Source organism: Nansenia antarctica, assembly GCF_963989245.1.
Source record: "Nansenia antarctica genome assembly, chromosome: 5".
Taxonomy (NCBI): domain Eukaryota; kingdom Metazoa; phylum Chordata; class Actinopteri; order Argentiniformes; family Microstomatidae; genus Nansenia; species Nansenia antarctica.
In genome coordinates this window covers 34,912,361-34,924,795 of record NC_137690.1, presented here as the reverse complement: position 1 = coordinate 34,924,795, position 12,435 = coordinate 34,912,361, and positions in this window count along the sequence as shown.

The window sequence follows — 12,435 nt, the reverse complement described above, 5'->3', positions numbered from 1 at the left end:
TAAAAGTATTAACACTGATTAACTAATTAAAACTGGAGTTCAGAACTTTGGTTAGCTCAATGAAACTCTATTATCATACATGGAAAATTTAGAACTCCTGACTGGCTCAATGAATTTTATGGAAAAGTACCACCTCCCCACTTTTACACAGAACTAACCTCTGTGTAATAAAAACCCAATCCTAGATCAACCTAGGATTATTTTTGGACCTGTGTTAACCAATATACTGATGTTGGACCTTAGTTAACCAATTTACTGCACAATCAAATGGCACTAGTTAACCACTGTTCACGATCGTTTAGACTCCCTGGTTAGGCCCTCTCTGTAACCAGGTGAACAGCAACTCCCCCTGATTAGTCCCTGTCTGCAATCAGGTAAGCAGCCACTCCCTCTGGTTAATACTTTATCTGTAACCAGATAACAGCAACGTCAAAAGATACACGTATATATATATATCATATACACAAAAAGAGCAGTCTTATGATTTTGCCAGGTGCAATTTATAGCCACGATAACATGTAAATCGTCTAAAAACGCCACAAGCCATGCATCGCAAAGTGCACCCGGAAACAAAAACCTCTCCAAACAGGTATCTATCTCCGATTAAATACCGTTCCAATACAAATGAAAATCGACAGGCTTACCCTTGTTCGTGTAGTACGTAGACAGCGTGCTAAGGCCCTGATCATCCGACTCTCAGCCAATCAAAAATAGAGGGGACCTCTTAATCGATTCACGTCCTAGGTGAAAAACGAGAGCCTTGTACTTCCTCAACTTTTCGTAATAAAAGTCTGCTCGTCAGCGTATCTCAAAATGGCTGAGAGCGGATAAGACAGGAGACCTCCGCAGCCGTTCCCTTAGTTTCCTCGTCGCCAACTTGTTAGAGTAAATTATTCAATAATGGCAGCCTGTTTCGTTTCAAGATGTATAAGAAAAGATATTTAATATTCTTCTGCAGAAGGAGGAAGTTTACAGGTCCGTCAGACGCAAGTTTACAGGTTCCTCCCAAAAGTGACGATCATTCATTATATGTCAGTATTTATACAATCAGATTTCCACAGGTAAGGGGTCCGCCCTCGGGTGAGGTTTAGACCAATCATGAGCAAGGGGTGTGAGTTTGTGCATGGATGAAGATGATTTTGATGAAGGTTAGGGGGGAATCGGCCCCCACTTTCTCCTAGGGAGACAAAGGTGAAAACGGAACACAATAGCCACAAACTGGTTCAGTCTGGTCCCAGAGCACCGGGTCTGGGCAACACAAAAAGCCCAAAACTGCTCCAGATGGTAGGGCAATCAGGTCTTTGTAATCATGTAAATGTGTCTGTTGTCTTAGCCCATGTCAAGCTTCAAGTAGAGAAACTGGTTCTATTGTGTGACAACAGGAAATCATCTTCTACAGCCCGCTGCAGACATTCAACCCAAGATGATGTTTGGTTCTTAAATGTAGCTTATTAATTAATTTAATTTTTAATTTTGCCATTTAGCAGACGCTTTTATCCAAAGCGACTTACAATTACGAATTACAGGGACATTCCCCCTGGAGTAACTGAGGGCTAAGTGCCTTACCCAAGGGCACACTAGTAGTGGTGTGGCTTCAGGCGGGATTTGAACTCACAACCTTCCGATCACAAGTCCAACTCACTATCCACTAGACCACCACTACCCCTTATTCACCTGCAGTCGGAACACAGGCCCCACCTGCAGAGACTCCCACGCTCAGAACAAGGGGGGGGAGAGCAGTGGTTAAACCTAGGAGGTTTGACATGTAACTGAGAAATGTGGACAAGTGTTTGTATAAGTGTTTACCCTAAAAAAAAAAAAAAAAAAAAGGAGTATATGGGTAATGTTACTGTTGTATTTAAGGAAAAGTTATTCCATGTTACGTTGGATGGGGTCTAGTTTGAGCACTTTTAGTAGCCCTGTTAGTTTTGAGATTTATGGATCAAACCGCTATAGTAACGTGTGTTCAGGATTTACACAGGGACAGACCTTTACAACAAAAGAGGCAGAATAATCCTCTAAGGTCTGACGAGGCAAAGGCAGTCTACCCTTGTCTCTAGAAAGGGGAGATGTGGTGTTATGTTAATATATGGTGTGACGCTTATGCTGTAGACCAATGGGAATGAGTTGGGGATACAGGGGAGAGCATGCGCAGTGGGAAAGCGGGCAGAGTGGGATGAATGGTGGAACTGGATGGTTAATAAAGTATACTATTACATATAATAATTTTCTCTCACATTCCACACTTTTTTAAGATGTAAACTCTTAAAACAAAAACAATTAGAAAAATATGGTTCAAAACATTTTTGGAGAAAGAATAATAAAAAATCATCACAACCCAAAAATTCTAAAATTAACAACCAAACTTAAAATTAAGCACAGTACATCATACACAAGACAAAAAAAATAATAAAAATAAATCCAAACGACCGACGCCTTCTTGATTCTTGCATCTTCAATCTCTTCCTAATCGGTCGTTGTCTGTCAGTGTCATTGAGGTTCAGGCAGTCGTCTGTCTCCTTCCATGTTGGACATGGTCTGGGGAGTGGTCTTTAGCACTATCGAAAACATGATGCAGGCATTCACCAGCATCTTCACTAGTACAGGTGTCCACACTTTGGACCCTGGCTGGACTCACAGGTATCTGTTGACAGATCCAACAATCAGAGTAATTCATCCTCAAGCAAAATCTCTCATGATACTATGTGTCTTTCCTCCTTGAAACGGCCATGCTCTGATTTGAAGGCTCGGTGGTCCGGGCTGTTGAAACTGGAACACTGTCGTCGATGGTCGTTTGGTGGTTCTCTGGCGGGTCTGGCACCCTGGTGGCTCTGGTTCCTCCTCTGTCGGGCCTGGCACCCTGGTCGTCATCTCCTCGGTGTTCTCTGGTGGGTCTGGTAACCCTGGTCGTCGTTTCCCTCTCTGGTGGCCCTGGTTCATCCCTCAATCATCTGGCTGGATATTGCGTAGCACGCCGTCTCTGGATTCTGGTAAAACGGCTTCCACTCTGAAATATATATCACATTCTTGCCGTGGCAAAAATCAAGTGTATCTGCAATAATACAGGGCCACCACTGGTCTGTCTGAGGAGACAGTTAACAAATAAAAAAAAACTGCAACATAATTTTATGTCTAATCAAACCAACATCTTAATATTAAAATAGGAAACGGTAGAACATTTTCGTGTGATTTGAAAATCATAAACAAATGTGTCATGTTTTATGATGTCAAAATATACTTACTGAAAAATCATTCAAAAACAAGAAAAACCAGGGTTAATGAGTTAGTGGGAGTTAGCAATCAAAAATATTGTATTTTATGAGCCTCTGATACGACAGGCCACATGGTTCTTTTTTCAATACATCATGGTCTGAACAATGCATGAATACCAAACAGATCTATATCATTTTGGACAGGTTTATGCAAAAAACTCAACAGTGGAGAGTGATCAGTTCTCCCAGAGTTTCACACATAAACCTACCTTCTTGAGAATATAAATAACTCTCAGGGTCTTTCTGCGCAAGAAAGCAGCTCCCCATGACTTGGGTTAGAAAATATAAAACCTTGCCTAATGCAAAAAAAATGTTTTTAAATTAGAAAAACAGAAACTCAAAAACCGCTAGGGTCCCTTTTCACAACAAGAAAATTCAAAAACTCAACAATTTTCCTAAAAGTGTCGGAAAACAAGAACATTCTTAAACCATCAAAGATATACAACTGTACATGGAGAAACAACAATTATAGACTATTTCCTAAAATGTGCTGTTGTGGTGTCGGGCAGAATTTGTAGGAATGGTTGCCCCCACAATTATAACATGCAAAACCCTTATCACCCCACTGTCTGAAATTTGTTTGTGGCTGGCCATGCTGTTCTCTAGAACGTTTCTCTTGTCCTTCATAAAATCTAATTTGTGCAGCTTGTAGACGCACCTGATCCTGTGTAGACACTTTATGAGCCTCCCCCGCTATAGTAAGGTGTAATCTTTCTGCATGTTTACAGTGAGCTATCACATTTTCTAGGGTCCCCGTCTCCCACCCAATGCAGGTCAGTCTCACTTGCTCACTCAAAGTCGGTCTTAGTCCATTTACCAGTGCAGGTTTCAGTAGCGTGGAGTAGTTATTATCATCCCGAGCTACACCACTGTGTAATATAAAACATTTCTCTAAACGGACATAATAGTCCTCGAACAGTTCCTCTCCTTTCTGAGTACACATCTGGACTTTGCTCCAATCAATTATCTTTGGCCACTTGTCTTTTATGCGCTTTAGTAATTGTTGGAACTGTGGGTCATAATCTCGGTCGTCCACCATCAAGTTAGTGTCGAAATGTCCCCGTACTGTCAACCATTTCATCCCTAACTTAGCCCGTATAATGGTACCTATCTCAGCTGCAGAAGGTCTGTACATGCCCACTAAGTCTACCATCTCATTAGCAAAAGTCTCAGAATCGAGAGAGGGGTCGGTAAGCGTCTTGCACATGTCTCTCACCTCATCTGAACGCCACGGCCGATAAACTTCAATATGAGCTTCCCAGGTTGGATCATCTTCTCTTGTGGGACCTCTAGGATTTGCACATCGGATCATTGGCATGGAAAAATTGTCTGCACTATTCTGCTCTCTTTGCCTAGCTTCCTGTCTAGTGTTAGGCCGTGCAGGCTGCTCAACAGGTAAAGGGATCACAGGTAAAGGGGGTGTATATTTCGGGGGAGCTGGACGGAGTGGGGATCCTAGCTGTGTTGAGAGATTTTGAGGGTCAGGGTACAGGGGCAGAGGATCTAAATCCATGCTATTGGTTGGAGGTAATAATTTATCTTCCTGCTCTTTTACTTTCTGTAGCAATTTCAAAAGTAAACCCTCTTCTGAGTTCTTGTGTTTGTCCTCTGCCATGCGTTCCCACGTTCTAAAGCAATCCCAATTTATCTCATTATTTGCTTTCTTTCCTACAGATGTTTTCTCAAAAGTCTCCAATTCTATTCTAATCTCATTTAACATGCTAACGCTCAGTGTCCCACATGTAGCAGGAAAAGATGAATATTTGGACCATAACCCAATATGTTTAACAGCAGATAAACCCCATTTATCGACCATTATCTTAGCAGGGCCAAAAAGTGGTTTCACTCTCTCTGGACGACTTGATTCTGTACCCATTTTAAACTCAAATCAAGTTATATTCAAGGGAAAATTATAGATACAAATAGCACTATTAGTTAAAATAGCTTTAAAAAAACACACAAGGAATGACTAAAAACGGAAAACAGCTGTAATGTCTTATCACAAATAAGAAAACAATTACTTTAACAAATACAATTCACAAAACTTAGTCTGTGGAGATCATTCATTCATTCATTAGACTCTGGGCTCCAGGGGAGGGGTGGCTGGTAGGTAGCAATCTTGTAAGATCAGCACTGCCTTTTAAAAGTATTAACACTGATTAACTAATTAAAACTGGAGTTCAGAACTTTGGTTAGCTCAATGAAACTCTATTATCATACATGGAAAATTTAGAACTCCTGACTGGCTCAATGAATTTTATGGAAAAGTACCACCTCCCCACTTTTACACAGAACTAACCTCTGTGTAATAAAAACCCAATCCTAGATCAACCTAGGATTATTTTTGGACCTGTGTTAACCAATATACTGATGTTGGACCTTAGTTAACCAATTTACTGCACAATCAAATGGCACTAGTTAACCACTGTTCACGATCGTTTAGACTCCCTGGTTAGGCCCTCTCTGTAACCAGGTGAACAGCAACTCCCCCTGATTAGTCCCTGTCTGCAATCAGGTAAGCAGCCACTCCCTCTGGTTAATACTTTATCTGTAACCAGATAACAGCAACGTCAAAAGATACACGTATATATATATCATATACACAAAAAGAGCAGTCTTATGATTTTGCCAGGTGCAATTTATAGCCACGATAACATGTAAATCGTCTAAAAACGCCACAAGCCATGCATCGCAAAGTGCACCCGGAAACAAAAACCTCTCCAAACAGGTATCTATCTCCGATTAAATACCGTTCCAATACAAATGAAAATCGACAGGCTTACCCTTGTTCGTGTAGTACGTAGACAGCGTGCTAAGGCCCTGATCATCCGACTCTCAGCCAATCAAAAATAGAGGGGACCTCTTAATCGATTCACGTCCTAGGTGAAAAACGAGAGCCTTGTACTTCCTCAACTTTTCGTAATAAAAGTCTGCTCGTCAGCGTATCTCAAAATGGCTGAGAGCGGATAAGACAGGAGACCTCCGCAGCCGTTCCCTTAGTTTCCTCGTCGCCAACTTGTTAGAGTAAATTATTCAATAATGGCAGCCTGTTTCGTTTCAAGATGTATAAGAAAAGATATTTAATATTCTTCTGCAGAAGGAGGAAGTTTACAGGTCCGTCAGACGCAAGTTTACAGGTTCCTCCCAAAAGTGACGATCATTCATTATATGTCAGTATTTATACAATCAGATTTCCACAGGTAAGGGGTCCGCCCTCGGGTGAGGTTTAGACCAATCATGAGCAAGGGGTGTGAGTTTGTGCATGGATGAAGATGATTTTGATGAAGGTTAGGGGGGAATCGGCCCCCACTTTCTCCTAGGGAGACAAAGGTGAAAACGGAACACAATAGCCACAAACTGGTTCAGTCTGGTCCCAGAGCACCGGGTCTGGGCAACACAAAAAGCCCAAAACTGCTCCAGATGGTAGGGCAATCAGGTCTTTGTAATCATGTAAATGTGTCTGTTGTCTTAGCCCATGTCAAGCTTCAAGTAGAGAAACTGGTTCTATTGTGTGACAACAGGAAATCATCTTCTACAGCCCGCTGCAGACATTCAACCCAAGATGATGTTTGGTTCTTAAATGTAGCTTATTACATCTAATAATTTTCTCTCACACTACTTATACTAAGTGTTTAAACGTCTAGGCTATAACAAAGCTAAATTGATGTGAAATTGGAAATTGAAACGTCTGTTTAAACTGCATTTCAACAGCTATATATAGTCTGCCGTTGAAATGCCTATAGAAACAGTCGTTTCAATTTCACCTCCATTAGGCTTTGTTTTAGCCTAGACGTTTAAACACCGGTGTTTCAATGTCTAGGTTATAATTAAGCTAAATTTAGGCTAAATTGGAAATTGAAACAACGTCTATGTTAAGACGTTGAAATACCGTTGAAATATAGACGTTGTTTCCCTTTCTATGTTTCAACATAGACGTTTTTTACATTTCCAATTTGGCCTATATTTAGCCTCGATTTGGCCTAGACGTCTACGGGCCATTTAGACGTTGTTTAGACGTCTAATCAACGTAAAATTGCTCACTGGGTTAGGTCATAGATATCTATGGGTTAGTTGGCATGTGGTGGTAACGAGCTAGACTGTCACTATGGACATCACAACTTTTTTCAAAAAGAATAATGAAGGCAATGAGGCGCAGGCGAGGCAAGAGGAGGAAGAAGAAGAGGAGGAGGAAGAAGAGGTATCTCCTGTTGCTGTAGCAGCAAAATGGTAAATGGACTGCACTTATATAGCGCCTTTATCCAAAGCACTTTACAACGGCCTATCATTCACCCATTCACACACACATTCACACACCAATGGCGGCAAGCTACCATGCAAGGCGCCGGCCCGCTCACTCGGAGCAATTTGGGGTTCAGTGTCTTATCCAAGGACACTTCGACATGTGGCCAGCCGGGGCTCGAACCGCCGATCTGCCAACCTTGTGATCATTAGACGCCGACTCTACCTCCTGACTCTACCTCCTGAGACACAGCCACCACCGCAGCATGGGTCAGTAGGGGAGAGTTCCACTGCCTCATGGACAAGCTTTTTTGATTGATTGACAACTTTATTAGAAGATTTGCAGAAGTAGGTACATGAAAGTACATATTACATACAAGGTCAACTAACAGGATAAAAACCCAAGAAAGCCACTGGCTTATTTCAATTGGGGTCCTTGGTTCAGGCTCAGGTTGGTGAAGAAGATTAGCTTTAGCTAGCTAATTATTTATGTCTAGCTAGCTAGCCTGTACTCAGTGATATTAATTTGGAACATAGAAAGGAAGTGGGATGACCTTAATTTGCCTATGTAGAATCCAATTGATAAGTCTTAAAGCCTTAATTTGTTCCCCCTCAAGCATGTCGAAGCATGCATCTCTGTCACTGATTTGGCTATTGAAACATGTATTCCACTCAGATGGGCAGTTAGCTAGATAGCTACTAGGCTACCATAGTTCACTTTCAAGCAGAAATGTTAACATGCTACCATTATGTAACGGGGCGGGGGTAACCCTAAGCCCATCCACTACCCCTGCCTTCTAAGCGGATATGGAGGAGCAATTTGGAGGTGCAATTTGCACCTGATTGGTCTAAATATAATGCTACTAAAGGACACATGTAACATTATGCAAGTAACTGGACCTCTTAAAACAATTTAAAATAACATATTTGGAAAATCACCTTGATGACACTTCATTTTTTATGGAATTTGCATATTTTACCCCAGATTGTCATGCTAAGAAAAAAACTATTGGGTTTTCATCCTTGAAACCTTGGATTGGATTCCCTGACCCCACAAATGTACAGTTTGACACCAAATTTGTAAATATAGCTATAACAGTTGAAAATATATGGGGTGTGGTAATTGCCAATGGGCTCTGATGTATTGTTGGCGGCCATTTTGAAAAAAAAGCAGATCTCACTTGTGTCTTTGGATAAAAGTTTTTCTATCACCCTAAGGTACTTGCATGCCAAAGGGGACATTTGTTGCATGAACTGAAGTCAAAAGTTGTTAACAGCCTCTACTACAGTGAAAACCTGACAATGTTTGTAAACAGAGAACGCAATGCTTAATTTATATATAATAATAATAACAACAAGAACAACATTTGTTCTTGAACATTAGGCAAGAATGATTTACGCTATGGGCAGACATAATCAAATGTACTGAAATGACTTTGTTGCGGTAGCTATAGCGTGCAACACACAACTTTGACTAGCTTTGTAAAAAAGGAAAATAAGTCGATTCAAAGATCGGGCTCGTTGGTGAATGCCCCAACACTGATCCACTGGACAAATATTATAATATAATAAATAATAATTGTTTTATTGCCATGCAATCAACTTGTCAGTGAATTGTTGGAATTTGGTATTTTATGCTTTTATGCTCGCCATAGACGGCAATCCTGGAGCAATTAGGGGTTCAGTATTGCTCAAGGACACGTGGCCAGCCATCAACTCAACGTTAGTTTACTTTTTTAACAACTGACAGAATGGGAATGCATCATCTATCATCCCTCTGGCATAACACCACAATAGCAGAACAATCGAACCATCGAAACCCCAAATTGCTCCCAGTGAGCGGGCCGGTGCCTTGCATGGTAGCCTGCCACTATTGGTGTGAGAATGAATGGGTGAATGAGAGGCCATTGTAAAGCTCTTTGAATAAGGCGGTATATAAGTCAGTCCATTTACCATGTATTTATGATTTAACTGAGCGGTGAGCTCTTCTGAGGTGGGGAGTGGAGATTTGTCAGGAATTACAGCCTTATTCACTCCGTGCAGATCCACACAGACACGTAAGGGCACCAGACTTCTTCTTAGCCACCACCAGGTTCGAGACCCAAAGTGAAGCACCCACTGGCTCAATGACACCAGCTTCCAGCAGCTGCTGTAGCTCAGCCGGTGACGGGGGGTAACAGATGGGTCAAGAAGCGGGTTGGTGGGTAAAGGCAAAAAGGCAGCCCAACTCTTTGAACAGTGTTGGCCATTTTTGGTGCCATGGCGTGCCGACAGGATTGCAGATCCCCCCCTGTGTCCAGGAGGGAGAATCCCAGAGTGGTGAAGAGGTCCAGGCCCACCAGATTGGCCCCACCGGTTGTTGGCAACATGGAAGCCAAAGTCGGGGAGGACATTGGTTCCATAGCGTACAGTCACTTGTAGTGAGCCAACCAGATGGATTCTGGAGTCACCAGAAGAGGGTGCGGACAGTGGCAGTGAACTGAAACATTGCCTGTAAGTGTCTACATTCAGGAGAGACACACTGGCACCTGTGTCCAATAGCAGGGGAATGCACACATCATTGACATTAACTGAGAATGATTTGAATGCCACTGGCCCTGAGTTGACATTGTGAATAATTGCTGGTGCAGGCTGGGTGGCATGGCCTTTGAACCCGGAACAGAATGGCAGACGTTGGCAAAGTGGCTTTGCTTACCGCATTTCCGGGCCATGTCTGGCCACGGGCTGGACAGTTCTGAGCTCTGGTGGCGTGAGACCGCCGCTACCGCAGGGCTGTTGTGTGCGTGGCCAAGAGCGCTGCTGCCGCGCCAGTTGCATTCCAGCCGAAGCGTCAACTGTGTGTGTGTGTGTGTGTGTGTGTGTGTGTGTGTGTTTGTACTGTCCTTGCAGGTACTGGAGGTGGGCGTGGCAGAGGTCATTTGGCACATTGGCAGCACCGGCAGTTTTGTGAGACTGGTTTCTCTGGAAGCCCAGTTGTGGTGTGCTCTCCACCCTTGAGACACCTTTGTTTTTGGTTGACATTTGGTTGTGGTTATTGCACCATACAACATTACACATACACACTCTTCCACTCATGCACTCACCTACACTACTGACTTTACTGATTACACACCCTCTATATTTCTTTATGTTATTCTATTGGTAATAAATCATTTGTTAGTTTACATGGTTGTGTGCGCCTCCCTCTTTCGTCATGACCGTGCGGTATGGTTGGTGACAGCGTGAGAGAGAGATTGGAGAGGGCTGCTTGGCTGGATGTGGGTGCTTGTTGCTGAGGTAGTGTGGCCAAACACTCAGCTACACTCCACTTGAAACATGATGGTAATTGATGTAAACATGATGGTAATTGATGTAAACATGATGGTAATTGAAACATGATGGTAATTGATGTAAACATGATGGTAATTGAAACATGATGGTAATTGAAACATGATGGTAATTGATGTAAACATGATGGTCATTGAAACATGATGGTAATTGATGTAAACATGATGGTAATTGAAACATGATGGTAATTGAAACATGATGGTAATTGAAACATGATTGTAATTGCTCTGGACAGCAGTAGGTCGTCAGATTCAAGTAAGAGTCTCTAACACACTTTAACGTTGTTGGTGCGTTCGATTAACTGGTCACGGATCATCTCGTCCTGCAGCACGCCGAACTTGCGTCAGCTAGTTTGCCCGCTCAAGTTAGCTATGTACTGGTTTACAGACTCACCAGGAAGCTGATGTCACTGTCTGAACAGAATTCACCGTAGGAGAGCACTCTGTGGGGCAGGTAAGTGGCTGTGTCAAAGGTGATGTTGATGTGTTCACTTACGTCCCGAGCACATTATTATTTTTTATTATTCTATTATTGTATTGCTCAACTGTATCTTGCCTTATTGTTTCCTTTTATAAATATTGCCATTTTTGTTTTCTCTTGCTGCTGCAATACAATGTCGACTGGAACTGAAGCCATAATAATTTTACTCTCTTGTACTTGTATAATGGGATGTAATAAACGTTTGGCACACACATGGCAATAGAAAATCATGAATCTTGAATTATTATTATTATTTTGCAATTTAAACATGTTAGCCCTGCAAGTTTGTTTCCTGAGGGTTAGCTGACAACCCCACTGACAGATGACAGGTAGACAATGACAGGTAGTGTAATGGGGCAGTGGTTGTCCTGGGGAAGTGGTTGGGGTGGAGTTAACCAGCTATTGTTCCCACCCATTACCTGCCAGAGAAAAGTGTGAAAACTTTGAGGGTGAATTTATCTGTTAGTTGACTTGAGGTGTACCACATTCACATATCTTCTTCAACATCATATTTCAATGTATGACATCATTTTAAAGCTTACAATCTGCCCTTCCATAATCTGGAAAAAAACGGGAAAATGACATTGGTCTACTTGAGGCCTTTTATCCCAGACCCTGTCACATATATCATCACTCAGGCATAACACCACACTAGCAGAACAATCTAACACTTCTATCGAACTCTGACGCATTGCTGCTAACCCAATGTGCAGACATAACACCATCCTTTCATTATTGACATTTTATCCTTAATCATATCAAGCTCTTATAATATGTTGATATCTGGGTTAACACCTTTTACACTTATACTGTAGCGCTGGTTTTGCTTGGCAGATTATCCAATAATGTCCAGTAGTCTGTATGGAATGTATGACAAGGTTGAAGATATAGTACACCAAGTCATTTGATGTAATTAACAACAATTACAATTCATGTTTCCATTTACCTCATTTAATTAATTGGTTGATCTGCCCTTCACACACACACACACACACACACACACACACACACACACACACACACACACACACACACACACACACACACACACACACACACATTTACATTTACATTTACATTTTTGGCATTTAGCAGACGCCTTATTCCAAAGCAACTT